The 27,443-nt window shown below is 37.2% G+C and overlaps 1 pseudogene; it reads right to left on the reverse strand.

Moving 5' to 3' along the window:
• Positions 1 to 850: 850 nt before the first annotated feature.
• LOC110271438 (putative polygalacturonase) lies at positions 851 to 14,765 on the reverse strand (annotated as a pseudogene).
• Between the last annotated feature and the right edge of the window lie 12,678 nt (positions 14,766 to 27,443).

Below are 27,443 nucleotides of genomic sequence, written 5' to 3' on the forward strand. Positions count from 1 at the left end.
CTACTGAATCCATTCAGTTAATATATTGCATCATTCTGATTCTATGGGTAAGCATAATCATGCTTGTGATGCCGTAAAATGCATCAAATAGAAAATGACCATACTAAAATCTCCAGATAAAAATGATTATAGTTCAATGAAATAAATTTCTGCACTGTTTCTCACCCTTTAATTTCTGCATGCACTTATTATAATATTTATTCTGTGTATATTTTACTTTTCATATCTGATTCTATGTATGCAAGCTACAATTCACATCCATAAGATGTTCAAAACACTTGAGAAACCACAGAATGGAACCTGTGTGAAACAATTAAGTGCGGAAATTAAACCTTTGAGCTTGTGATCTTTTAGTACAAGACAAATTGATTGCGCCACACAAATTAACATAAATTTCAATGTGAAAAAAATAACAAAGAAAAAAATAAGCAAAGAACATTTTTAAAAAGAAAATTGTGATTAAAAATTAGGAGAATAGCATCGCTTGATCAAGCTATTAGAACGCAGAATTATGGCTCAAAATATATTTTCTTTAATCGAAGTATCATCCAAATCCACCTCATGCTTTACACGAAAAAACAAAACTATTAGATTTTGAGTTCTCCTGTGATGACACTACCAAAATTTCCTTACACATGAATGAAGAAATGAAACTGTACAAATAATGTGTTTTCGCACAACATGCAAGAATGTAAATCTAAGGGATGAACAAATGAATTATTGGACTGTCTTATTTTCAAAGAATATTGAACCAAAATCTTAGAAGGTGGATGACCATACACTTTTTTCATCGACATCAATCAAACAAGATACCCAAGAAGATTGAATCTTCTGGTGAAGTAAAAGAGAATCACAGTGCCGAGGCTTTTCTTCCACTTGTACTCAGTAAGTAGAAACACGACAAGGAAGAGTTTGTAGGGTTCCAAAGTTCTGGACAAGGTTCAGGATTGACAAAATCCGAAGATCCTAAGACATTTGAACATTCCCAGGCCCTTGAAATAGAGTTTATAGACAAGGTTATGTTGGAAAGGCATATGTTGCTGAAAGGGGATTCTTCTATTCTAGCAAAGCTTCCGGCAACAGTGATGTTTCTGCCAATAACACCCTTCAAGGTGATAAAATCCAAATGTGGAAGAGCGTTTGGATCAAACTTGTCATCAGGATGAGAACCACAATGACCTGTGGCCGCAATAGCAATGATAAACCACTATTTTATGGTTCATCTTGTGTTTAATTGAGTGGTTTCATCAAGTCTTCACCCACTTATTCATACTAATTGCATGGTTTTAGATTTCCCTTCCTAGTTTTATTCTATGGTTGAAAACTTGCTTCCTAGAGATCTTTAATTTGTGTATTTTAATTCTCCTTTATACCATTCGATGCCGTGATCTGCGTGTTAAGTGTTTCAGGCTTTATAGAGTAGGAATGACTTAGAGAATGGAGAGGAAGCTTGCAAAAATGGAAGGAACACAAGAAACTAAGGGGATGACCAGCGAGCATCGACGCACACGCATGGCTCACGCGTGCGTGCGACATGGAGAAAATTGCAGCGACGCGTGCGCGTGCCTGACGCGTATGCGTGGATTGGAGTCTGCACAAAAGATGCGCACGCGTGGACAACGCATACGCGTGACAAGGGAATTTGCCAAATGACGCGAACGCGTGACTGACGCGTACGCGTGACCTGCGGGATCTGTAGAAATAACAGAAAATGCTGGGGGCAATTTCGGGCCGCGTCTTGACCCAGTTTTCGGCCCAGAAACACAGAATAAAGCCAGGGAACATGCAGAGACTCAACACACATTCACACATTTTCATTAGGAGAGTTTTTAGGTTTTAGATCTGAATCTAGAAAGAAATTACCCTTCCTCTAGGTTTTCTTTACATTCATAGTTTATTAGTTTATTGCTTTTGCTTTTGGATATTGAAGAGTCATCACCTCCATTGAAGATACTATTCTAGTTTGTTTCCTTACTCTTTTATTTATTTATTCCATATTCTTAATTCTTGTTTAGAGTGGTAATTGGATTATTTTCATGGATTGTTAATGCAAATGATTACTTTTACTTTTAATTATTTTGAATCTCTATTTTATTTAAATTATTATGTCTCTTTTCTATTCCAAACTCTCAATAACGAAGATGGTATCCATGTCAATAGAGTAGATTCCCTACTTGACATGGGGGTTGATTAAAAGGAGACACTTGAGTTGGAATGCTCAAGTGGTTAGTTAAATTGGAAGTTGTTGGTTAATTCTGTATTTACTAACGCTAGACCTTTCCAAGGGAGAGGACTAGGATTTGCGAATAAGAGTTAGCTCAATCACTTGACTTTCCTTTATTTAGTAAGGGTTAACTAAGTAAAAATAACAACCTCTTTACAATACACTTGAGAGAATTCCAACAAGGACAGAACTTCCAATTAATCATTCCCCCAGTCAAGGTTTTTTATTTTGAATAATATAAATTTCTTTTAATTTTCATTGCACTAAACTACAATTGTTTATTTTCTGTTATTCAACTCTCAAAGTTCTCGGAAAACTCCTGATTAATAACTTAGCACCCTTTCTAGCAACTCGTTGGGAGACGACCTGGGACTCATACTCCCAGTATTTTTATTCTAATTTTTGTGACACCTTTCTAAATTGATGCGGCAGATTTCAGCTGGTTAAGAGCTATACTCGCAACGCTGTTCTTATCTTACAATCTCTTAATTGGTCTAATTTCTGCCTCGCAGCAATTTTTGGCACCGTTGCCGGGGCGTTGCAATTGTGTACTAAATTATTAATTAGTGTACATATTTTATTTTTATTTGCATATTTTATTTTATTTTGTTACTATGAGCTATATGTTTCTCTCATTGAATGATGCGTTCATTTTCTTATCCGAGCTTAGCCGCATTTGACCTGAAATTGAAAGAACTATTTCACGTATTAGGCAAGCTCGACGCAGGTTAGCCTCTGAGGGTGGTGAAGTGATTGTTATCAATTCACCAGTCTCATCTGAGGGCGAATCTGAACCGCCATCTGAGAGTGAAACAAGCTCCTTTACTACTGATTCAGTTAATTCACGTGCAGATAACATGGCAGCACTTAGGAGGATCACTCTCCAGGAAGCTGGATCCCCAGATTTTACACTGCAGCCGTATCAAGTGCATCATCCAACTCTAGCTGTAGATTTTGAACTGAAGACTGCACTAATCAACTTGATGCCCAAGTTTCATGGCTTACCCGCTCAGGAGCCCATCAAGCACTTCAGAGATTTTCAGACAGCCTGTTCTACTGTTAGGTGTCATGGTGCAAATGAAACTTCTATTCTGTTAACCACCTTCCCGTTTTCTCTTGAGGGAAAGGCAAGGGAGTGGTACTACTTCCAACCTGAAGCAACTGTTACCAACTGGGATACGCTCAGGAGAGAATTCTTAGAAAAATACTTTCCAGCTGAAGTTACAGACAGACTGAGGAAAGAGATCTCCTGTATTGTTCAAGGTGAATCAGAAACTCTCTATGAGTACTGGGAGCGCTTTAAGACCCCCATCACATGATTGACAGGCTAGTATTGATCAGCTATTTCACTCAAGGCATGAAGCCTCGGGATAAAACTACACTGGATGGTGCTAGTAATGGTTCTCTAAAGAAGTACAAGACCACAGATGAAGCATTGCAACTGATCAGCGACTTAGCTGAGTCCATCAGGAATCACAGGCACAGGAGCAGCCACTCAAAAGCTGTTGCAGAAGTTTCCTCTAGCACTGAGACTTCTGCTCTTACACAGAGTATATGTGAAATGACCAACCTACTGAAGCAAATGCAGTTGAATCAACAATAACAAGCTCAGCCTTCCCTACCTCAGTAAAGCCAACAGTTAGTTCCCCAAAGAGTATGCAGAATATGTGCTAATTATAGTCATTATACTGATGAATGCTCGCAACTCCAACAAGAAGACAACACTGTGGCAGCTACAACCAAGGTGGGAACTATAATCAAGGATACAATCAACAAGGCGGCAACTACAACCAAGGTGGGAACTATAATCAAGGGTGGTAGGACAACCCCAACCAAGGTTGGAGGGATAATTCCAACCATGGCTGGAGGGATAACTATAATAGAGGAGGCAGAGACAACCAAGGAAATCAGAGGTAGAATAACAACAACAGACAGCAGAATCAGAACCAGCCTTACAGAGCTCCTCACCTAAGACAGTCACAAGGACCCTATCATAACCAACAACAAGTCCCACAAATCACTTATCCTACTTCCTCATCAAATGACGAGATGCTTTGTTCTCTTGCACAAGGACAACAAGACATGCAGACTACATTGAACTCTACTCTAAATGGTCTGAATGCCACTTTACAAGCTCTCGCCGCCCGGATAGATTCATTACTTACTTCCACCAACCAACCTTTGAGCTCCAGTGGAATTCCTTCTCAACCCTTACCTAACCCCAAGGGTGGCATCAATGCCATCACTTTGAGGTCTGGAACCACACTGCAAGAAAGGAACCAAGAGGAGCCAAGCTCACAGATACACGCCACAGCTGAGGATATGATAGAAGTAGAAGATGCTGAAGAGGAAGAAGAAGTACAAAACAAGGTTGAAGAAGATGTAGCTCAGCAAAGGAATGGAGCACCAAAGGATGCAGAGGCTACAAGTGGTGCCATTCCTATCCCATTTCCACACCTTGCAAGGAAGTCCAGAAAGCAGATGGAACTTGATCCCAAAATAGTAGAAATTTTCAAAAATGTTGAGGTAACTGTTTCCCTTTTTGATGTTATTCAGCAAGTACCTAAATATGCAAAGTTTCTGAAGGATTTTTGCATACATAAAGACAAAATTAATGAACTAGAAACTATTCCTTTAGGTAGTTCTATATCTGCTTTAATGGGAGGTATACCTGAAAAATGTAGTGATCCAAGTCCATGTATGGCTAACTGTACCATTGGAGGTGTAATATTTTCTGATTGCATGTGCGATTTAGGAGCATGTGTTAGTATAATGCCATTGTCTATATATGATGCTTTAAGGCTGCCTCCCTTAAAAAGGTCGGCAGCTCGTTTTGTGTTAGCAGATAAAAGCATTATTACAGTAGTTGGAATTGCTGAAGATGTATTAGTGAACATTAAGGGGCTCACATTTCCCATTGACTTCTATATCCTGGAAATGCCCCCTAATGACTTAGGAAGACCATCATCAATCCTGCTTGGAAGACCATTCCTGAAGACTTTGAAGTTCAAACTGGATGCATTCTCAGGAACTTACTCCTTTGAGATAGATGGCAGAACAGTGAGTTTCAGTTTAAATGAAGCTATGAAGCACCCTCTGGAAGATCATTCTATCTTTCAGTGCGACATCATTGATGAAAATGTAGCTGAAGTTCACCAAGAAGAAGTAGAAGAGAAGCACATGGAGCAAGGTCCAAGTGTGGGGACACCCTCTGAACACAATGAGGACACTTTTCCATTATCATTAGCCCCGGATGATTCAGAGCCTAGCCATGAGCAGAAATTGGAATTGAAGCCCCTTCCTCCACACCTCAAGTATGCTTACCTTGAGGATAATCAGAAGTTCCCGGTTATCATTGCAAGGGAACTTACTTCCCAACAAGAGGAGCAACTGCTTAGTGTGCTGCAAAAATATAAGAAACCAATTGGGTTGAGCTTGGCGGATATAGTAGGCATCAACCCTCAAGTTTGTGAGCACATAATATATTTAGAAGAGGAATCAAAGCCCGTCCATCAACCCCAAAGAAGATTGAATCCCACCATCTTAGAAGTTGTCAAGAAAGAAGTGACCAGGCTACTTGAAGCAGATATCATTTACCCCATCTCAGACAGCGAATGGGTCAGTCCAGTACAAGTGGTGCCCAAGAAGTCTGGAGTCACAACAGTGAAGAATGAGCATGGAGAGCTCCTGACAACTAGAGTGCAAAATTCATGGAGAGTTTGCATTGACTATAGGCATCTTAACCAAGCTACTCACAAGGATCATTACCCCTTGCCATTTATTGATCAAATGCTTGATCGCATGTCAGGTAAATCCTATTACTGCATTTTAGATGGTTATACAGGCTACTTTCAAATTCATATAGCTCCTGAAGACCAGGAGAAGACTACTTTTACATGTCCCTTTGGAACGTATGCATACAAAAGGATGCCTTTTAGCCTATGTAATGCACCGGCTACTTTCCAAAGATGCATGATGAGTATCTTTTCAGATCTTATTGAGAACTATATGGAAGTATTTATGGATGATTTTAGCATTTATGACAATTCATTTAGCCTCTGCTTGGATAGTTTAGCTAGAGTATTAGACAGGTGTGTTAGTTCAAACCTTGTATTGAATTTTGAAAAGTGTCATTTTATGGTAAAACAAGGGATTGTTCTAGGACATGTTATCTCCGAAACTAGTATTTCTGTAGATCCAGCAAAGGTAGATATCATTTCTAGTTTACCTTACCCCTCCTCCGTGAGGGAAGTCCGTTCGTTCCTAGGCCATGCAGGTTTCTACAGGAGATTCATTAAGGACTTTAGCAAGGTAGCATTACCTTTATCCAGACTGCTACAGAAAGATATTGAGTTCGAGTTCAGTGAGGATTGCATGCAAGCATTTGATAAGCTGAAGATTGCCTTGACTCAAGCTCTAATTTTGAGAGGACCAGACTGGAGCCAGCCATTTGAGATTATGTACGATGCCTCCAACCATGCAGTAGGAGCGGCGCTGGCTCAACGCGAAGGTAAGGATCCTTTCGTAATTGCTTATGCATCTAAGACCTTGGATGCTGCTCAATCTAATTACACTACTACTGAAAAAGAGCTTCTTGCTATTATTTTTACTTTGGATAATTTCCGAGCCTATTTACTTGGTACTAAGGTAGTAGTGTACTCGGACCATACAACTCTAAAATATTTATTAGCTAAAAAAGAGTCAAAACCAAGGTTGATACGTTGGATACTGCTGTTGCAAGAATTTGACTTAGAAATTAAGGATAGGAGTGGTAACCAGAATTTAATGGCAGACCACTTGAGTCGCCTTGAGCACATTAAGGATAACTCCGCTTCTATCAATGATGCTTTTCCATTTGATAGCTTGCATGCAGTATCTGAAGTAATTCCTTGGTATGCACCTGTAGCTAATTATCTAGTTAGCCATACTTTCCCTCCCAATTTTACTAAGCATCAAAGGGACAAACTGAAAAGCGAGTCTAAATATTATATATAGGATGATCCATATTTATGGAGGTGTGGTGCTGACCAGATAATTAGAAAGTGTGTGCCTCAAACAGAATTTCAGTCTATTTTAGAGGCCTGCCACTCTTCTGAGAGTGGAGGACATTTTGGCCCTCAAAGAACAGCTAGAAAAATTTTAGACTGTGGATTCTAGTGGCCTACTCTTTTTAAAGATGCTGCTGAATTTTGTTAATCTTGTTCTCCATGCCAAAGATTTGGTAATATATCCAAGAGGGATGAGATGCCTCAACAGATTAAGCTTTTCTGTGAAATTTTTTATGTTTGGGGCATTGACTTCATGGGTCCATTTCCAAACTCTAATGGTTACCTTTATATAATGTTAGCTGTAGATTATGTTTCTAAATGGGTGGAAGAAATTCCTACCCGTACTGATGATGCTAACACTATTGTTTCCTTTGTTAGAAACCATATTATTTGTCGCTTTGGATTACCACGAGCAATCGTGAGTGATCAAGGCACTCACTTTTGTAACAGGAGACTAACAGGATTACTGAAGAAGCATGGGATTGTTCACAAAGTAGCAACAGCTTATCATCCCCAGACCAATGGACAAGCAGAAGTGTCTAACAGAGAAATTAAACGTATTCTGGAGAAGATAGTAAAGCCTCATAGGAAAGATTGGAGTGCCAGGCTACAAGATGCACTCTGAGCATATAGAACAGCATACAAGACACCCATTGGGATGAGCCCCTTCCGCCTAGTGTACGGAAAGGCTTGCCACCTCCCAGTAGAGGTGGAACACAAGGCTTTCTGGGCTGTGAGGGAGTGCAATATGAATTTTGAAGAAGCTAGTGCTGAAAGAAAGCTGCAACTAGCAGAATTGGAGAACCTTCGCCTAGAAGCATATGACAACTCCAGGCGATACAAAGAGAAGATGAAGGCTGTCCATGACAAGCACATAAAAAGGAGAGAATTCAGACCAGGGGTGTTAGTTCTTCTTTATAACTCCAGACTGAGGTTCATGCCAGGTAAACTGAGATCAAGATGGGAAGGTCCCTACAGAGTAGAGAAGGCAGAGCCATACGGAATTTTTCACCTGCGTGATCCTTCCAGCTCCAAATTCATGAAGGTCAATGGACATCGCCTAAAGCTTTATCATGGAGAAAAGATGAAGGATCACAAAGAACTAGAGGTTTTCCTCTTGGAAGACCCACCAACAAAAGCAGAATGAACCCGAAGACTGTCCAACTTAAGGACGCAAAAGCAAAGTGCTAGGTGGGAGACAACCCACCATGGTATGATCGTTCCATTTCAATCTTAGTTTTGTTTTATTTTATTCTCTTTTAATTTTCTTAGTGAATCTTCTCATAATCTCTGCATATAGTCTGCATTTGTAATTGCATACTGCATATAAAAAAATGCACGTGACGCGCAAGAGTCGCTGACACGTCCGCGTCATATGTGCATTCGAAACAAGGAAGAAAAGAAGCAGAGAGTCACGCGGGACCGTGGCTGGAGGCGTGCCTTAGGCACAAACATGCCCACACGAACCCGTCCTTGACGCATCCGCATCATTTGAAAAAAAATCAGCCTCCCACGCGTGCGCGTTACTCATGCGCATGCGTGACCCTGCAAAATCGACGTAAAGAGGTATATGGCAGAGAGTTATGATGGAGTGGGGCTGGAATGGTGCTGGAAGTACAAACTCCATCACGTGTGCGCGTCACCCAAAATTTTGGCAATATGTGTATAAAACAGAGAGTTGCGCGTGCGCGAGGATGCACTCGCACCAATAGCACAAATCAGGCCACGTGTGCGTGTCACCCACGCGAACGTGTCACCTGAAATTATCACAAACCACGCGAACGCGTGCCCCATGCGTCCGCGTTGCATGCGACGCACAACTTGACTAGATCTGCGCCAGAATTCTTATCTTTTCTTCCCCAATCCTAATTTTTTCTTCTCCCTTTTTATTTTTTTCTTCTTCCTTCTTTCTTCTTTATCCCTTCTTACTTTTTACTTTCTCCCTCCTTCTTTTTCACATTCATCATCAAGGTTATTTTCTTTTCTTCTTCCCTCTTTACTTTTTATTATTTTTATTAATGTTTTCTTCTTCTTTTTCTTTTTACTTTCATTATCTATGTTTCTTTTTTCTTTCTTTTCCTTTTTATTCTTTTAATTGGTGTTAGAAATTTAATTGGGTGATTGTTATCTTCTATATTTTGCTTGTGAGTATACTGAGGAGTTGTTTGACAATTAATATTACCTCTAAAGGGTTGCTTGCATGTTCAAATTTAATACTTTCAACAACATATTTACCATGCATGATAAGTGTTTGTGAAAAGCCCGTATGGCATTGTGAATTATTTTTAAATAATTCTATCCTACTACTCTAATGCATGTTTTTCACAAAACCCATTTTTATATATAATTCATTGAATATAATTGTCAATACAAACAGATTGTTCGTTTGAAAGACTTGATAATTAAATTGGGCATTTAGTGCTTTATCTATGCTACTCATGCCTTTGTCGGCATGCCAATAAACATCTCGTATCTACTTGCCATAACTTGCACTTGCTATATTTCCATTGATGAACTTTTCACATGTAGTCGCGACCATGTGTTAACGACATCCTTCTTTACCGTGCATTGATTATCACTTGTACCATCCTCTTCCTTGCTCAAATCCTTAGCTTTAAAAGTTACTTTCTTCTTCCTTTTCAGGATGGCCACCAAGAAGGGTAAAGAGAAAGCTACTCCTAAACCACCGGCAAGGAAAGGTACAAAAAGAGCACTAGTGGTAGAGCCATCTTCAACAGCAGTAAAGCCCTCAACAAAGCGAATCAAGAAGATCATCAAGGTCGATGATAAAGAGAAAGCCTTTCCAGCAAAGGACACTGCGCAGTTCACTAACCGCTACTGTGAGCAGATGTTCCTCATCCTGGCTGAAAGGAACTATAACAATGAGTACCTTCTCATCCTCCCAACCCACATTATTGAAATTGTTGAGCCCCGCATTGAGCGAAGACAATGGGGATTCCTACAGAGACAGCCACGACAGGTTAACCTTTCATGGGTAGTTGAATTCTACTCCAATTTTCACATGCCAACCATGAAGTCTGTCTATGTCCGTCAGAAGCAAGTCCCCATAACTGAAGAGGCCATTCAGCAAGCTTTAGATCTTCCCCCTGCTCCAGACGGATTAGACGCATTCCAAGAAGCCTCATTCAAACGCCAGACATACCAATTTGACTGGGACGCTGTTCTCAGAGTTATAGCACAACCTGACAGCAGATAGATCTATGGATACAATCGATCCCGACCTAAGAACATATTGGCTTTAGCACTCACCTTGGAGGCTCGAGTATGGGCACAGATTATGTCCCATTACGTCTTTCCGAGCACTCACGAGTCCTCTTTCATCGCAGACATGGCTGTTCTACTCTGGTGTATCCTTACAGACTAGCACCTCAATTTACCAAGACACATTCAGCATGCTATGGGACACGTACAGATTACGGGCAACCTACCTTTTTCCGCCTTGGTTTCAGATCTAGTCTCAGCAGCCAGAGTCTCCTACAGAGCTGGGGACACCAAGGCCATGATTCCACGGGATGATCAAATCGTCTCTAACGGGAAGTATATCAGACTTCCAGCAGCCACTACTAGTCGGCCTGCAGAACCGGCCGAAGATATTCATTCTCCTTCCGCATCACAAGCACCTTCAACAAACCAAATGCTCCATCAGATACTTGAGAGGTTAGACCGGCTTGACCGGCAAGGAAAGCGAAGAGAGCGCCGTAACAAGCGCCGATTTACATACCTCAAGGAGCTGCTTGTTGGTAACCACCCACCTGAAGAAAACCCAGACACCCCGGAATCCACTTCATTTACCAGCACAGGGAGCCATGACGGCCCCGATTGTGGAGATGCTGCTACCAGCCCCCTTTGTTCTTGACTGATGGCACCGAGGACGGTGCCAAGCTTTAAGTGTGGGGAGGTCGGTCAGTACCTGACTTCCGGAGGTAATTTCTCTTTCTTAGCACCAATAAATTAGTTATTTTCCTTTTGTTTAGGATATGATAAATTGCATAGTAATAGGTATTTGCATGCATGTTCTAATTGGTTGAAAAAAAATAATAAGTTTCTTTTTAAGACCCTATTTTTGGAAAATTTAACTAATTTAAATGAAAACCTTTGTGTTAGAACTTGTCTGAAGATTGTAAATTAGAACATAGTTTAAAGCTAAGAACACACAACCCAGTGAGAATTGAGCTTAATTACATGGTTACACTATTTAACCATAAAAAATTTATTCTTGTGTGTTTGCTTCTCTAAGATTGTAATCTATATTTTGTTCCATCCTATATGTCCAATATTTAATGTGTTATATGCATGAATATGATTGAGGCCATTATTTGATTATTAACTCACTTATCCCAAATAGCCTACCCTTCCGTTCACCTTTGTTAGCCACTTTGAGCTTTTTAATCTCATTTGTTCTATATTTTACCACATCACTAACCTTAAGCGGAAAAATGAGTAATACCCCAAATTGAATCTTTGGTTAGCTTAAGATAGAATTTGTGTGTCAATTAAGTGTGGGAAAGTTGTGGGAACATGGGTTAACAAGGGAATGTATTATGTTTTTACATTGATGAAATATTGGGAATTTGGGTACATACTCATGTGAAAACAAAAAGATTAAAAAGACATGTGCATTGATAATGTTATTTTTACGTTTACCTTAAAAAAATCCAAAAATATTCAAGTAATTAAGTAATTAAATAATGAATAAGGGGACAAAATTACCCCAATGTTAAGTTTAATGAAAAATCAATGCATATGTGATACAAAGTTTAAGAGAAAAGCTGATGCATGAGTATGTGAAATATGTAAACGTCAAAATTTTGGGTAGCTAGGCATGAATTTAAAAAGTATATAGAATGTATGTATAGGTAAGAGCTTAGGTTAGTCAAAGATTCAATTTATAGCTCACTTAGCCATATATATACCCTCACTTTTACCTTAGCCCCATTACAACCCCTTGAAAAGACCTCATGATGTTTGCATTGGAACATTAAATACTTGTTGATTGGTTAGGTGAAGAACAAAATTTAGAAAGCATGATTAGAGAAGAGTAGAGTGATTACCCTATACACTTGAGTGATTAGAGTGCACATATACTATCAGTGAGGGTTCAGTGCTTGACTCTATGATTCCCTGCTTTCATGAGCTATCTTCTTACAAGTTTACTTGTTTTTACTGTATAGTTTGAATTAGTGGAATTTGAGTTATTTTTGTCTTGAAGAACTTATTCATACTAATTGCATGGTTTTACATTTCCCTTCCTAGTTTTATTTTATGCTTAAAAACTTGCTTCCTAGAGATCGTTAATTTGTGTATTTTAATTCTCCTTTATACCATTCGATACCATGATCCGTTTGTTAAGTGTTTCAGGCTTTATAGGGCAGGAATGGCTTAGAGAATGGAGAGAAAGCTTGAAAAAATGGAAGGAACACAAGAAACTAAGGGGATGACCAGCGAGCATCGACGCGCACGCATGGCTCATGCGTGCGCGCAACATGGAGAAAATTGCAGCGATGCGTGCGCGTGCCTGACGTGTACACGTGACAAGAAAATTCGCCAAATGACGCGCACGCGTGACTGACGCGTACGCGTGACCTGCACGATCTGCAGAAATAACAGAAAATGCTGGAGGCGATTTCGGGCCGCGTTTTGACCCAGTTTTTGGCCCAGAAACACAGAATAAAGCCAGGGAACATGCAGAGACTCAACACACATTCACACATTCTCATTAGGATAGTTTTTAGGTTTTAGATCTAAATCTAGAGAGAAATTACTTCCTCTAGTTTTTCTTTACATTCATAGTTTATTAGTTTATTACTTTTGCTTTTGGATATTGAAGAGAAATCACCTCTACCTCTGGTTGTTCTAAACTGGACGCCTTTATCTGAGTCGAGAACTTGAGAATGTTCCACGAAAACATTCGAAAGACCACCACACATTTCACTACCAAATGCAAGAGTAGAGCCAGAAAATGCACTCAAAGTCACCCTTCTAATGTGTACATTCTCTGTTGGTCTACCATAGGCAACACCATACTCATTCCAACCACTTTTAAGAGAAATTGCATCATGTCCCATAGCAACAATGCAATCTTCTATACAAACATTATTAGAAGAATCTGAAGAATGAAGTACACAAACATTAGCCAAGTGATATTATAGGCCAAAGTGAAGTCTATAATATGTTACATTACATACCAGGAACTATACCAACAGTAAAAGGTGATTCTGCAGGAGCAGAAATTGATACATTTTGAATATGTACATAACTGCATCAAATTAAACATAACTAAATCAGTTAAGAGCTCTATTTAATTAGAAAACTGAGCATTGTTTCAATAAAAGCACATACCTGCAATAAATATGGTATATTGCGTATGCCGGGGCATTCAAGATTGTGAGATTTGAAACTACCACATAATCAGATTCGACGAGTTCAATCAGATGAGGACGGATATGATTCAGTGTATGTAAGGTAAACCACTCCCACCAAACAGATCCTATGCCGTTGATGGTTCCATTGTTACCTGAAGAAGCACATCAAAATATATAACATCAGAGTTCATTGTAGAAACAAAACAATGACAAAAAAGAATGAAACTTGGGACCAGAAAACTAGAAACCTGTTATGACCACATCATGTAACTGGTATCCATTGATCAAGCTCTGGTATCGTCCCCCGGGAACTTCGAGCCCTCGGCCATAAGAAGGTAAGGGCTTTACAACATCCCAATGAGTTGGATCCTGAACAAAAAATCAAGAACATGCTAAAAACACCAAAGCCTAAGTAAAAGTGTGAAACACACTTGAATCTTGATTAATTAACCATTGTACTAGAACATGTGATCCATCAATACCTGAGATCCAATAATAGCACCTTTTTCCAAAAAAAAAAGGGTAAGGTGGCTAGTGAGGTTGAAGCTTCCTATGAGCCATTTTCCGGGCGGCACATAGAGCTGAGCGCTGCCCTTATCAGCGAATGACTTGAGATAGAAGACAGCATTTTGGAAAGGATTGTGTTGAGTGTTTTGCCATCTCCAACAACACCAAACTCAAGAATTGAGACACTATGTGGTCTAGGATCAAGTGTTGGATTCAAACTACATTGTCCACCATATCCATCAACAATTATCACGGCATTGCTCCATGCCAGAAGCAAGAGCAATGCCACCTGAAAAAGATAATAGTAAAAAGATGGAAAATGCAACCCACTGATTCTCACAAGATTTCCTGCAAATGCCAATGATTAATCCAAGGTTAAGGCACAATGCTCAAATATAGTAGAAACAATAAAAGCACAATACTCATCTGAATTCCGAATGCATGATGCTAACACTACACACTAATGAATTGCTAACAGTTTATACACTTTATACTTGATAATGACACCAAAAAAAGGCTAGTTTATCAGATCAGAAAGGAATGAGAGTTGATTTGATTTGATTTGATTAAAGCAATACAATTGGTGGTAATTACCATTGCCATGTGCCTATGAAAGGGAATAATACAAAGACCAAACCAAAACAGAGTCACATACATAATAAGAACATAGACACCCTTTGACTTAAACATAAAAAAAACCAAACAAAATTGTAACTTAAGAAGGCCTTGTGAGTTATAATCAAGACCCAGAATCCAAAATTTCATTACGGGCAGAAATAAGAAGAGAGGGGAATGAAGAACCAAAAGAAACGTACTTACAAGCATCTTCTATGAGTCTAAGGTGTGGCAAAAGGGTTAGAGACCAAAGGGGAGACAGGAACCGGTACGCACTAGTGCCAAGGCAACTACTAGTGACTAAACAACTTACACAAAAGAAAAAACGCAAAAGAGGCAGAGAGAGAGAGAAAGAGAAAGTAAAAAGAGGAGGAAGAAGAATGACTAGCCGTAGGAAAAGGATGCAGCTTTGTGCAGTTTTATGAGAATTTTATAAAGCATTAATAACAACACAATCGTGTAAAATGTAAATGATTAATGGTCCTTTCACACATGGGTGCATATATGTAATGTATATTTGGTTTAAAAGAAAACCTTGATGGGTATTGGTTGGGAGCATAGCTAAATTATTTTACAATCTTGCTATGCGTATATTATTTATAATGGGTTATGTTAACTATACATAAAAAATTAACTATACTTTAAAATATAAAATATATATTTAAAATAAATTAATAAAATAAATATATGAGGACTATTTTTAACATATATAATATTTTAATTTATAATAAATATTATTTTAATATTAATATTGTTTATAATTAATACATATTTTTTATTTTGTTAATTAATAAAATTAACTATATAATTAATTATTCATAATAAGTATATTTTTATATAAATATAAAAAATATTTAGTATAAATATTATAAATGATAATAAAAAATAATATTATAAATTATGTTATAATAAAAATAATAAACTTTAAATTTTTATACTCATTATTTGAATTTGAATAAGTATTTTAAAAATATATATAATTACATGATAAAATAAAATTTATGAGATTAATTGCATCTTTGTGGTTACTCTGATAAATATTTAAATTGAATTTAGAATTTACATTTGATAGTTTGATTTTTCTTTCTAAGAATATTCTAAACTAATTTTTTTTTCAAAATTTGAATTAAATTCTATTTGTAAAATAAATTATATGTCAATTTTTAATTGGTAAAATTATATTACTAATATATGCTAATTATCTTAATTTTTGTATACTTTTTCTTGGTCAAAATTAAAGCCTAGCCATACCACATACGAAAAATAAAGTATCTTTTATGCCTATGTTTATATAATCTAACCATATCATACTATATGTATATTAAAAATTAGTCATCAATTAATTATTGCGTACAAATATATAATTAACATCTTAAAAGATTTTTATTATCTTTCTATAAACAAATTTAATTATTCTACTATTATGCATGTCATATTTTAATTTTTCTACTAGATTTGGATGGATAAAGATACTTAATTATAAATCAAGAATTATACATTATATATATATATATATATATATATATAAATAATTAATTATTAGAATAATCAAATTTATTATAATAAAATAATCAAACATATATATATATATATATATATATATATATTATTTTGCACATTTTAACATATATAGTTGTAAGAAAATAATATAATAAAAATTTTGAATAAATGGAATATTGGTAACAATAAAGATTGTGCTGTTAACTAAAAATTATTAATAACTAATAAGGATTATGACCGAACAACAGTGTGTTTAAAACGGCCATTTTTGTGGCTGGAGACTGGAGTGCATAAATAGTGTGAGTCTTTGAATAGGATTGACAATATATATTTTATTGGTGGATATTTAATCTGTCTCAATTGATCGGATAGGATTGTTTATCTAATTCGTTATGGGTAAGATGGGGGTGTAAGTAGGATTTACTTATAGGTAAGGTTAAGTGTGAGTTTATGATGTACTCTATCCTATCTTATTTGCACTCTAAATATATTATATAATATATATAAAAATTATATGTACAGTGAAAGAAGTGAGTTTATGATCATAATATTTGTAATTTTATGTTGTATTTTTTTAAGATTTTATTGTTTTTAATTAATTTAAATTTATTTAAAATATTTTGATTTTCCTGCAAATAGGGTGATGGTGCACGAAATTGTGATCACACTTTTCACAACTCCGCACAACTAACCAGCAAGTGCACTGGGTCGTCCAAGTAATACCTTACGTGAGTAAGGGTTGATCCCACGGAGATTGTCGGCTTGAAGCAAGCTATGGTTATCTTGTAATTCTTAGTCATGAGATTCAAATGATATATAATTGATTTTGTTTATGAAAAGTAAATAGCATGAATTGAATGTTACTTGTGATTCAGTAATGAGGAACAGGTTGAGGTTCCGGAGATGCTCTGTTGTCTGAATCTCTACTTTCCTACTGTCTTCTTCTCCAAACACGCATGGCTCCCTTCAATGGCAAGCTGTATGTTGGTAGATCACCGTTGTCAATGGCTACCATCCGTCCTCTCTGATGAAAAATACTAGGTACGGTTTCTGCACGGCTAATCAACTGTCGGATCTCTCGTCTCTAATGAAAAATACCAGGTACAGCTACCGCACGGCTAATCATCTGTTGGTTCTCATTAGTGTCGGAATAAGATCTCTCTATCCTTTTGCACACTGTCACTGCGCCCAACATTCATGAGTTTGAAGCTCGTCACAGTCATCCCCTCCCAGATCCTACTCAGAATACCACAGACAAGGTTTAGACTTTCCAAATCCCAGACAAAGGTTCTAATCTCACAGACTCGGTCCGAGGATCAGAGACCCAAGAGATACGCACTCAAGCTGTCGCCCAATGACTACGTTGAGCTCAGATAGAAAGGGAGTGGTTGTCAGGCACGCGTTCATAGATTTGAGAATAATGATGAGTGTCACGGATCATCATATTCTCTATATTGAAGTACGAGTGAGTATCTTAGAATAGAATCAAGCGTGATTGAATAGAAAATAGTAGTAATTGCATTAATCCATTGAAACACAGCAGAGCTCCTCACCCCCACCTATTGGGTTTAGAGACTCATGCTGTAGAAGATACAATATGAAATATAAAAATGTCATAAGTTCCAAAAATGAATCTCTAAAAGTAGTTTTTATACTAACTAGTAACTTAGGTTTACAGAAAATGAGTAACTAAGTGCAGATAGTGCAGAAATCCACTTTCGGGGGCCACTTGGTGTGTGCTTAGGCTGAGCATTGAAGCTTTCACGTGCATAGGCTGTTCTTGGAGTTAAATGCCAGCTTGGGTGCCAGTTTGGGTGTTTAACTCCAGTTTTGGTGCCAGTTCTGGCGTTTTACTCTAGAAAAGGGTCCCTGGCTGGTGTTTAACACCAGTTTAGGCCATCAAATCTCAGACAAAGTATAAATTATTATATATTTCTGGAAAGCCCAAGATGTCTACTTTCCAACGCAATTGAGAGCGCGCCAATTGGGCTTCTGTAGCTCCAGAAAATCCACTTCGAGTGCAGGAGGGTCATAATCCAACAGCATTTGCAGTCCTTTCTCAGCCTCTGAATTAGATTTTTGCTCAAGTCCCTCAATTTCAGCCAGAAAATACCTGAAATTACAGAAAAATACACAAACTCATAGTAAAGTCCATAAATATGATTTTTTCATAAAAACTAATAAAAATATAATAAAAAGTAACTAAACATACTAAAAACAATGCCAAAAAGGGTACAAATTATCCGCTCATCAGGTGGTAAGGTTAAAAATTTTAGGGTGTGGATAGAATTAGGATTGAGAGATTCTCAATTCACAGGTAAGGTATGGTTGAATTTTAAGAAAGTTTTCAACCCGTGTATAGGGTTAGAGTAGAGTCCAAACCTACCCTACCCTACCCATTGCCGTCGTCAACTATGTTTGGTTCTTAATTTGTTGAAAAAACTTGTCTTTTTCTTTTTCTTTACTAAATGGCATGCTGAGAAAATAAACAATTAGTTTGATTTTGGCTGATGTATAAAATTTGCAACTTTTTTTGGGGTTGGCAATGCAGATTCAGAAGCGGGTTTCCTTTTTTAGAGAGGATTTCCCAAGATGGTTATCCCGTTAAGATTGTTTGGAGAAAGGAGTTTATTCAATAGGTTCTTGTTGTGAGAATTCTATGGATGCTATTAATTTTTGTTACATTGTTATTCCTTATATGGTCTTGTCAATCTACTGTCTCTTTTTTATCAGGTTAGCACATTCGACTACTACTTGTGTGCCTTCTCAAGTTCATATATTATCATTAGTTGTTGTGTCGTGTCGTGTCATGTCGTGTCATATTAAACATGTCCGTAATAAAATGTTCAAATAATATTATTGAGGGAAAAAAGTTGGTTCGTTTTTTCGAAGGGCAGCGATTACTATTAGGATTGAAGAGAGAACAAAAGCAATAGAGATCTGATTCAGTTCGAAGTTTTACTCTCTTTAGCTTCACTTTTTTAACTCTCTTTCCATTTAGCAACTCAATTTTCAACCCAATATAAAAGAAGTTAGCATTGTGCAGATTACATGTTATACGTTTTTTAGAGATTTGCTCATTCTTCCTTCTTTGCGGTCATTTAAGTACACCAGGTATCGGTCTTCTTCTTTTTCTCTCATTCGCAATTATATTCCTGATAGTGATGCATCATCGACTCATTATCTTATTGCTTCGGTGGTTATATGTATCTCCATCTTTCTTACACCGACATTACTCTCCCCATTCTAACTATAGTTGAATACCTTATTCTCTATTTGGGTTTTACCCTCGTCTCTTTTTACCTCTTTTATTATCTTAAAGTCTTGGTTTTGATTGAGACCTTATCAAGCCATTTTTTATTGTATCTATCACTTTCTTATTTTGTTGGATTTATCAATTTTTTCTGTTAATGTAATGTCTTATCATAACTCTCTCTGTGTGTATGTTTGTTCATATGCGATTCCAGTAATGACGAGTTGAAAAAAGGATCAAATCTCGATGGTAAACTTCAAAAGTCTCTGTCTTTGTGCCCCAATCATAGAGGAGACCAAAATAATCAAACCCCATTTGATAAAGGTAATGGATGAACACTGTCTAAAGTTGGCAGCATGTACCCTACCTGTGGAGATCCAATCCGTCTCAACTCGGCTGGATAGGGCTTCTTACCCGATCCGCTACGGTAGGGTAGGGTGCGAGTAGGATTTGCTTGCGGGTAGGATTGGGTGCAGATTTATGGTGTACCCTACCCTATCCTACCGTACCCTAACCGCACCCCTATATAGTGAAAGAAGTGAGTTTATGAATATGATATTTATAATTTTATGTTGGATTTTTTTTTAAGATTTTATTGTTTTTAATTTTAGTTTGAACTTAATTTTTTTTATTTTACTAATATATATGAAATATAGAATGATTGAATTTTATATTTGTTTGAAAAAATTTGATTTTTCTGCGGGTAAGGTAGGATTGAGAGCTTTAGGGTGTAGGTGGGGTTGATAAATTCTCAACCTAGGGGTAAGGTAGAGTTGAATTTTAAAAAAGTTTTCAACTCACGGGTAGAGTTAAGGTAGAGTCCAAACCGTACCCTACTTTACCCATTGTCAGCCCTAACACCGTCAACTATGTTTGATTCTTAATTTGTTAAAAAAGCTTGTTTTTTTTCTTTACTAAATGGCAGCTGGAAAAGTAAACAGCTAGTTTGGCTTTGGCCGATGTACACAATTTATAATATTTTTTTGGGGTTGGTAATGCAAATTCAGAAGCAGGTTTCTTTTTTTCAGGGAGGGTCTCCCAAGATGGTTATCCCGTTAAGATTGTTTGAAAGAAGGAGTTTATTCGATAAGTTCTTGTTACGAGAATCCTGTGGATGCTATTAATTCTTGTTGCATTGTTGTTTCATATATGGTCTTGTTAATCTACTGTCTCTTTTTTATTAGGTTAGTACATTCGGCTAGTACTTTTGTGCCTTCTCAAGTTCATCCATTATCATTAGCTGTCGTGTCGTATTAAATATGTCCACAATAAAATGTTCAAATAATATTATTGAGGAAAAAAGGTGGTTCCTTTTTTTGATGGGCAGTTATTACTGTTAGAATTGAAGGAAGAACAAAAGCAACAAAGATCTGATTCAGTTTAGAGTTTTAACTCTCTTCAGCTTTACTTTTATATTTCTCTTTCCTTCAATGAACTCAATTTGCAACCCAATACAAAAGAACTTAGCATTGCCTAGATTACACGTTACACGTTTTCTAAAGATCTGCTCCTTCTTCCTTCTTCCCCGTCATTCAAATTCATCAGGTACATACCGATCTTCTTGCTCTTTTTCTATCATTTGCAATTATATTCCTGATAGTGATGCATCATCGTCTTGCTGCTTCGGTGATTATATGCATATCCATCCTTCTCACATCGACACTTGATAGCGAAAGTTATCGTCTGTCTAGATTTTCATCTTATAGAAAAGAATTACTTTGTTGTAAGCATAGCTCCAAACCAACAAACAACTCTCACATCAAATTTAAATAGGTTTTGTCACGAGTACAAACCCCGATAAGAATTAACCGAAGTATTTAAACCTCGGGTCGTCTCACAAGAAATTGCAATGAAGTGCTCAATGATTGGCTATGAAGATGCAAGGGATTTGATTTTGTAATTGGCGAGGAAATAAATGGAAACAAAAGTAAATTAGACTAGCAATTAAAGGGGTTAATTGATAAAGGTGCAAGAAGTAAAGAGGCAAGAAAAGTAAATCAAGCAAGCAATTAAAGAAAGCAAGTAATAAAGAGAGACATTCATGGCAAGGATTGAGAGTATAGGCTTTCTATCCTAGTCATACAATGATTAATTCATCTTATTTAGTCAACTCCAACAAATGGAAGAAGGTATCATGTCTTCTTCACATTGGGAGAACGTCAAACAAGACTAGTTAATCATATCACAATAATACACAAGAATTTATCTTATTACATCATCCCCGACGATGGAGGAGGGTATCATGTTATCCTCATACTCGAAGAAAGTCTAATAAGACTAGCTAATCTCAATCCAAAAGTCCTAATCAACTCACTAATTGAATTAGCAAGAGATTAGAGTCAATGGAAATCGTATTAACTAACAATTCTAGATCACTAACATAAGTTGGGTATTCATGACTCAAGATTATCTAATTACTCTTTCCAAGCCAAGAATGCTCAAAATCTACTCTAACATCCAACCAAGCATTTTGTCAAACACTTGGAAGGCATAAAAAGAACACATGGTAATTGATAAAAAACAGTAAACCTACCAACTACCAATTGCAAGGAAAGTTAAATTCACAACTAAAATCAACAATAAAAGAATATCAAACATTAAATTTCATTAAAAGAGATCCAAATCCAACATGAGTGCATGAACATAAAAGAGGCATAAAAGTAAAATTAACAAGAGAACCAAGAAGGATTGAAGCATTAGAACAAGAAATTATAAAGGAAACAAGATGAAAGCAACAATTGAACCTTAGATCTAAGATGAAATTAACCTAAAACCCTAATTCTAGAGAGAAGATGGAGCTTCTCTCTCTAGAATCTAAGCTACATGATGCAAAACTACAAACAATTGCTCCCCCCTTGCCCAAGCTTGAATTCTGCATGAAATACTCTCAGAAACGAGTTGGTTTGGGCCTGGGCAGCTCAGAAATCACCCCCAGTGTTTTCACTTTAATGAGGTCACGTGCGAGTATCGACGCGTACGCGTGGGTCATGCGTACGCGTTGCTTGGCATTTTTCTATCCACGCGTGCGCGTCTGTCATGCGTGCGCGTCCATGAATGCACTTCCAATCCTTGTTTTTCCATGAGTTCTCCACTTTTCATGCTTTTCTCTTCAAAGGTGAATAAAAATTACCAATTTAAGGGCCTAAAAAGCATGTTTTCACATTTAAGCACAAATAAAGAGAGAATTACAAAACTATGCTATTTCATTGAATAAATGTGAGAAAAGGTGATAAAATCCCCCAAAATAAGCACAAGATAAACCACAAAACTGGGGTTTATCAAACCTCCCCACACTTAAACTAAGCATGTCCTCATGCTAAAATCAAGAAAGAAGCAAAGGGTATCAACATTTATTCAATGCAAACTAACTATATGCAACCTATCTACATGCAATCTATCTATATGAATACAATTACTTGGTCAAAATAAATCACTCCCAAGAATACGTATATAAATACAAGGGCTAAAGAAATAACAATCAAATCAACCCACAATTGAATTGAGTTATTAAAAGATTTTACAAACTTGCAAGAAAAATGATCATGGGTGGCAACATATAATTGAGCGATCGAACCCTCACCGGATGTGTATCCGCTCTAGTCACTCAAGTGTATAGGGTTGATTCACTCAATTCTCCCCTAATCATACTTTCCAAGATTTGTTTTTCATCTAACAATCAACAATTATTTCATTCATGCATACAAATATCATGAGGTCTTTCCCATAGGTTGTAATGGGGCTAGGGTCAAGGTAGAGTTATATATGGTTAAGTGGACTCAAAATTTGAATATTTGATAAGCTTAAACTTCCTACCTAACCTATATAACATCCTATTACAATTCTAAAGCTAACCTAACTACCCATTCTTCACTTTTTCACATACTCATGCATTTTCTTTTTGGTCACCACACATATGCATGGATTTTATTGAACTTCACCTTGGGGAATTTTGTCCCCTTTTTATTACTTTCTTTTTCTTTTTTTTTTTTGATATATGTATTTTTTATTTTGTATATATTTATTTTTTCTTTTTGCAATAAAGTATATACAAAAGTATCAATGCATATGGTTTTACATTCAATGCATGGATATGTACCCAATTCCCAAAATTTTGACAAAAATACAAAAATACACTTTCATCCCAACCAATGTTCCCAACTCTTACAAACTCGAATGATAAGCACTCTTACTAGCCTAAGCTAATCAAAGATCCAAACAAGGGACATTTATTATTTTTCGCTTTAGGCTTGTAATATGCTAAAATTAAGAACAAGTGGGTTTAGCATAGGCTCAAAGTTGGTTAACAATGGAAAATAAAAGGTAGGCTATTGGGTAAGTGAGCTATTTGAAATGATGGCCTCAATCATATAAGTGCATGTATACACAAAATAATGGACATATAGAATCAAACAAATCAAAGATCACAATCATAGAAAGAGAATAATGCACACAAGAATGAAAATAAGTGGTTATATGATGTAACCACACAATTAGGCTCAAATCTCACATGCTTGTGTTCTTAGCTCAAAAACATGATCCACAATTGTATAATTCAAGCAAGTTCTAAAAAAAAATTTTTTTCAATCAATTGGGGTGCTCTATAGGTAAATTTCTTGGAAAATATCATGATTTTGACTAAGCTTAATATAAACATATGCAATGCAACCAAAAATCCTAAAAGACCTAAAAATGAGATGCAAAAGTGTTGGGATTAGAAATTTGTCACCCAAAAAATACCGAGTGGTCGGATGACCTCCTCACACTTAAAAGTTTGCACCGTCCTCGGTGCATTCAAAGATGAATAAGGAGGTACGGCGACTCTCCGAGTTGCTACCTTCAGCTGATAGGTCAACCGATGCTGCATGTCCTTCTTTTTGCTTCCATTTTTGCTTATGATGACTTATCCTGAAAATAGAAAACAGGAGATAATAAGACAAGTAAATGCACAAGCAAGGAAGCATGGATTGTTGGAATGAGGTAAATCACTAGGATTGAGTGAGTGAATTAGCGTGACATTAATGAAACAAGTATGTGAATTCTAAATTAGGCGCCGTTTAGAACACACACATTATCATAGAATGCTATGTCATAATTACACAAAGGAAGGATGCACTTCACTCATTCTAGTGTGCTTGAAGTACTTCAAAAGATTTGTAGGGTAAGTCAACAAAACAAGTAGTGAAGAAGCACGAAAGCACTCAAGCAAAAACCAAGCAATTTGTGAAATGGAAAATGGATGGGTATTGATTGATGTATAAGTAAACTTCGTGAACAAAATGGTATGTGAACTTACACAACAATCAATGACGCATATTGAAGTTGTTGCAACACCTAAGTGACATAGAGGTGAAACACATGGATGCTATGGAACTTAAGAAAAATAAGATAGAAGTGGAAATCAATCACATAGCAAGCATGGTCCACAAAGCTTTAAAAGCTAAAAAATATGTCACTAGGCAAGCCTTTGATCCAATTTCACAATTCTACAATCTCAATGCATGAAATAAGTGATGTGAATAAGGGTAAATCACCAACAAGTATCACCTAAAAAAATGCAATGATAATATACAATTGCCTAGCAATGGATGAGGAATGCATGGTGGCTAAAACATGCAATTCAAAAGAGTTAAGAAGCATAAAGGCAATGTAACATGTACTTGGTATTCACGAATGTTAAACATGAAAACTCAAAACCAAGTAACAAATTGTAACCTCAACAAGGAAGTCCAATAATGAAAAATAAAAACAGTTATGCTAAAATAGCATTCAGTTAATAATAGGCAGCAAGAATTAGCAACAAAATTAGTAATCCAACACTTATAATGAAAAATAGAAAATTAAATGAAAAAATAAACTAATTAAACAACTAACCAACTAACTAAAAGAAATGGTTATGGATGGTGTTTGGTAGTGTTGGATGATGATTGAAAGGTGGAAAGAGAAGAGAAGAAGGAAAGAAATGGAAAGAGGAGAAGAAAAGAAGGTGGGTGAAACAGGGCAATCCACGCGTGCGTGTATGTCACGCGTAAGCGTGGATTGATGAATTGGTAGCAACACGTACGCATGGGGCACGTGTATGCGTGATGAGTTATTTGGAGCGGTGACGCGTACGCGTGGGTGACGCGTATGCGTGGGTAGAGTTGTGCCTCAGGCACAAAGTTGGCATGAAGTAGGCATAACTCTCGGTTTCATGTATAGAGGGGGTGAAACTTCTGGATCCACGCGTACGCGTGGGTAACACATACGCGTGGGTTGGTGCTCTGTTTTTCAAATTTTTTCTATATTTTTGCACCAAACCAAGCATTCCAAACCTCCAAACAACTACCAAAACATCATAAAACCTTATTTAACATCCTAGACTCCCAATTAAACTCAAATAACTAAACAAAACATGAAATTAAACTAATTTTCACCAATATTTACAAAAAGGAAAAAGGAAAGGTGTTACCATGGTGGTCCCACCTAGCACTTTTGTTTATTATCTTTAAGTTGGACTTATGGGGAGCTCTCCATCAAGGTGGCTTGTGCTTGAATCTATCCTTGAACATCCACCAATGCTTGGACTTCCATTGTGCTTCATCATTCAAAGTTAATAACTCCAAGCTTTGATGGAGTTCTTCATAAACCATGGGCTCCCAAAGTTGATCCTCCTCTCGTAATCCGGGATCCCATACTTTGTTTTCGCACCCGTCTTCAAGTTGATCACATTGATTCCTTCCGAGTGGTGGAAAAGTCGAATTCTCATGAGGCCACCAAACTACCCTCCTAGACCCATTCAATTGAGAACTAGTCCAACCTTTGCATCCACTCCTTGAAGCTTCAACCATGATGAGCCTAGACTTACAACGTCAACCACTAAATGTCCTCCTCTTACACTTAATTCCACAAAGCGCCCTAAGTTCGCCATCCGTTTCAAGAAAACCAAATTTAAGTGGGATAATAAAGCTATGAGTTAGAAGTTTTACCCACTCAAATGAAGGATTATATGTCAACTTAGGTGGAGGAGTTCCCAACGGTCTTGATAAAGCGTGTTCTACTCCCGTCTATCCTCTTCTAGAGACTTCCACCACTTGGCAAGGTTCTTCAAGCTCTACCTCCTGCCAAGCTTTCTCAAGTTCACATTCTTCTTCACCAATTTCTTTAAGCTCTTCCCCATCACTCAAATCATAAATAGGAGGTTGAGTGAAATCTACCTCATCATCAATTCCGAGCATAGTGGGGAAGGATTCATCAAGCTCAAAAAGATCATATGTTGATGCGGAATCATCATAAATAGGAGGGCCTGTTGCTTGGAACACTTCTTTCGATTCTCCAATCACATTGTGTCTTGGAGGTTGTGCACTCTCTTCCTCAACATCAACTTCGCACTTCATGAAAGAAGGCTCTTCAACTTGTGATTGCTCTATGTACTCAACATATCCTAAATCTCCAACCACTACTTCCTCTTGTTCAATAATCTCTACCTCCTCCTCTTGTTGCACTTCTTGTTCCAACTCCTCTTCTCCACCTTGAAGCTCTAAATTCACTCTCTCACTAAGTTCTTTGGTTGCTCCTCCACATTCAACAATGGGAGTGCCTTGATTGCGCAAGCTTAGGTGGGATGAGAATATGTTGCTAATGGTTTCCATCACGATAGCAATCTTGGCTCCTATCTCCTTAAACTCCTTTTTTGTCTCCTCTTGTTGTCTTAGGATATAAGATCTAAGATCTCCTTGTTTTATCATGAGCACATGGAGACCTTCGTCTATTGGGGGGTGATGGAAGAGAGGGTTCATTGTTTGAGGGAAGGGTATTGTAGTTGGAAGGTGGTTCATATTGGTGAGCGTCTTGAGGTGGTGTGTATGGAATTTATGGTTCTTGGGGGTATTGGTGTTGGAATGGTGGTGGCTCTAGGTGTGGTTCACATGGTGGTT

The sequence above is a fragment of the Arachis ipaensis genome, chromosome B4 (genome assembly GCF_059453495.1).
Source record: "Arachis ipaensis isolate K30076 ecotype BB chromosome B4, ASM5945349v1, whole genome shotgun sequence".
Lineage (NCBI taxonomy): Eukaryota > Viridiplantae > Streptophyta > Magnoliopsida > Fabales > Fabaceae > Arachis > Arachis ipaensis.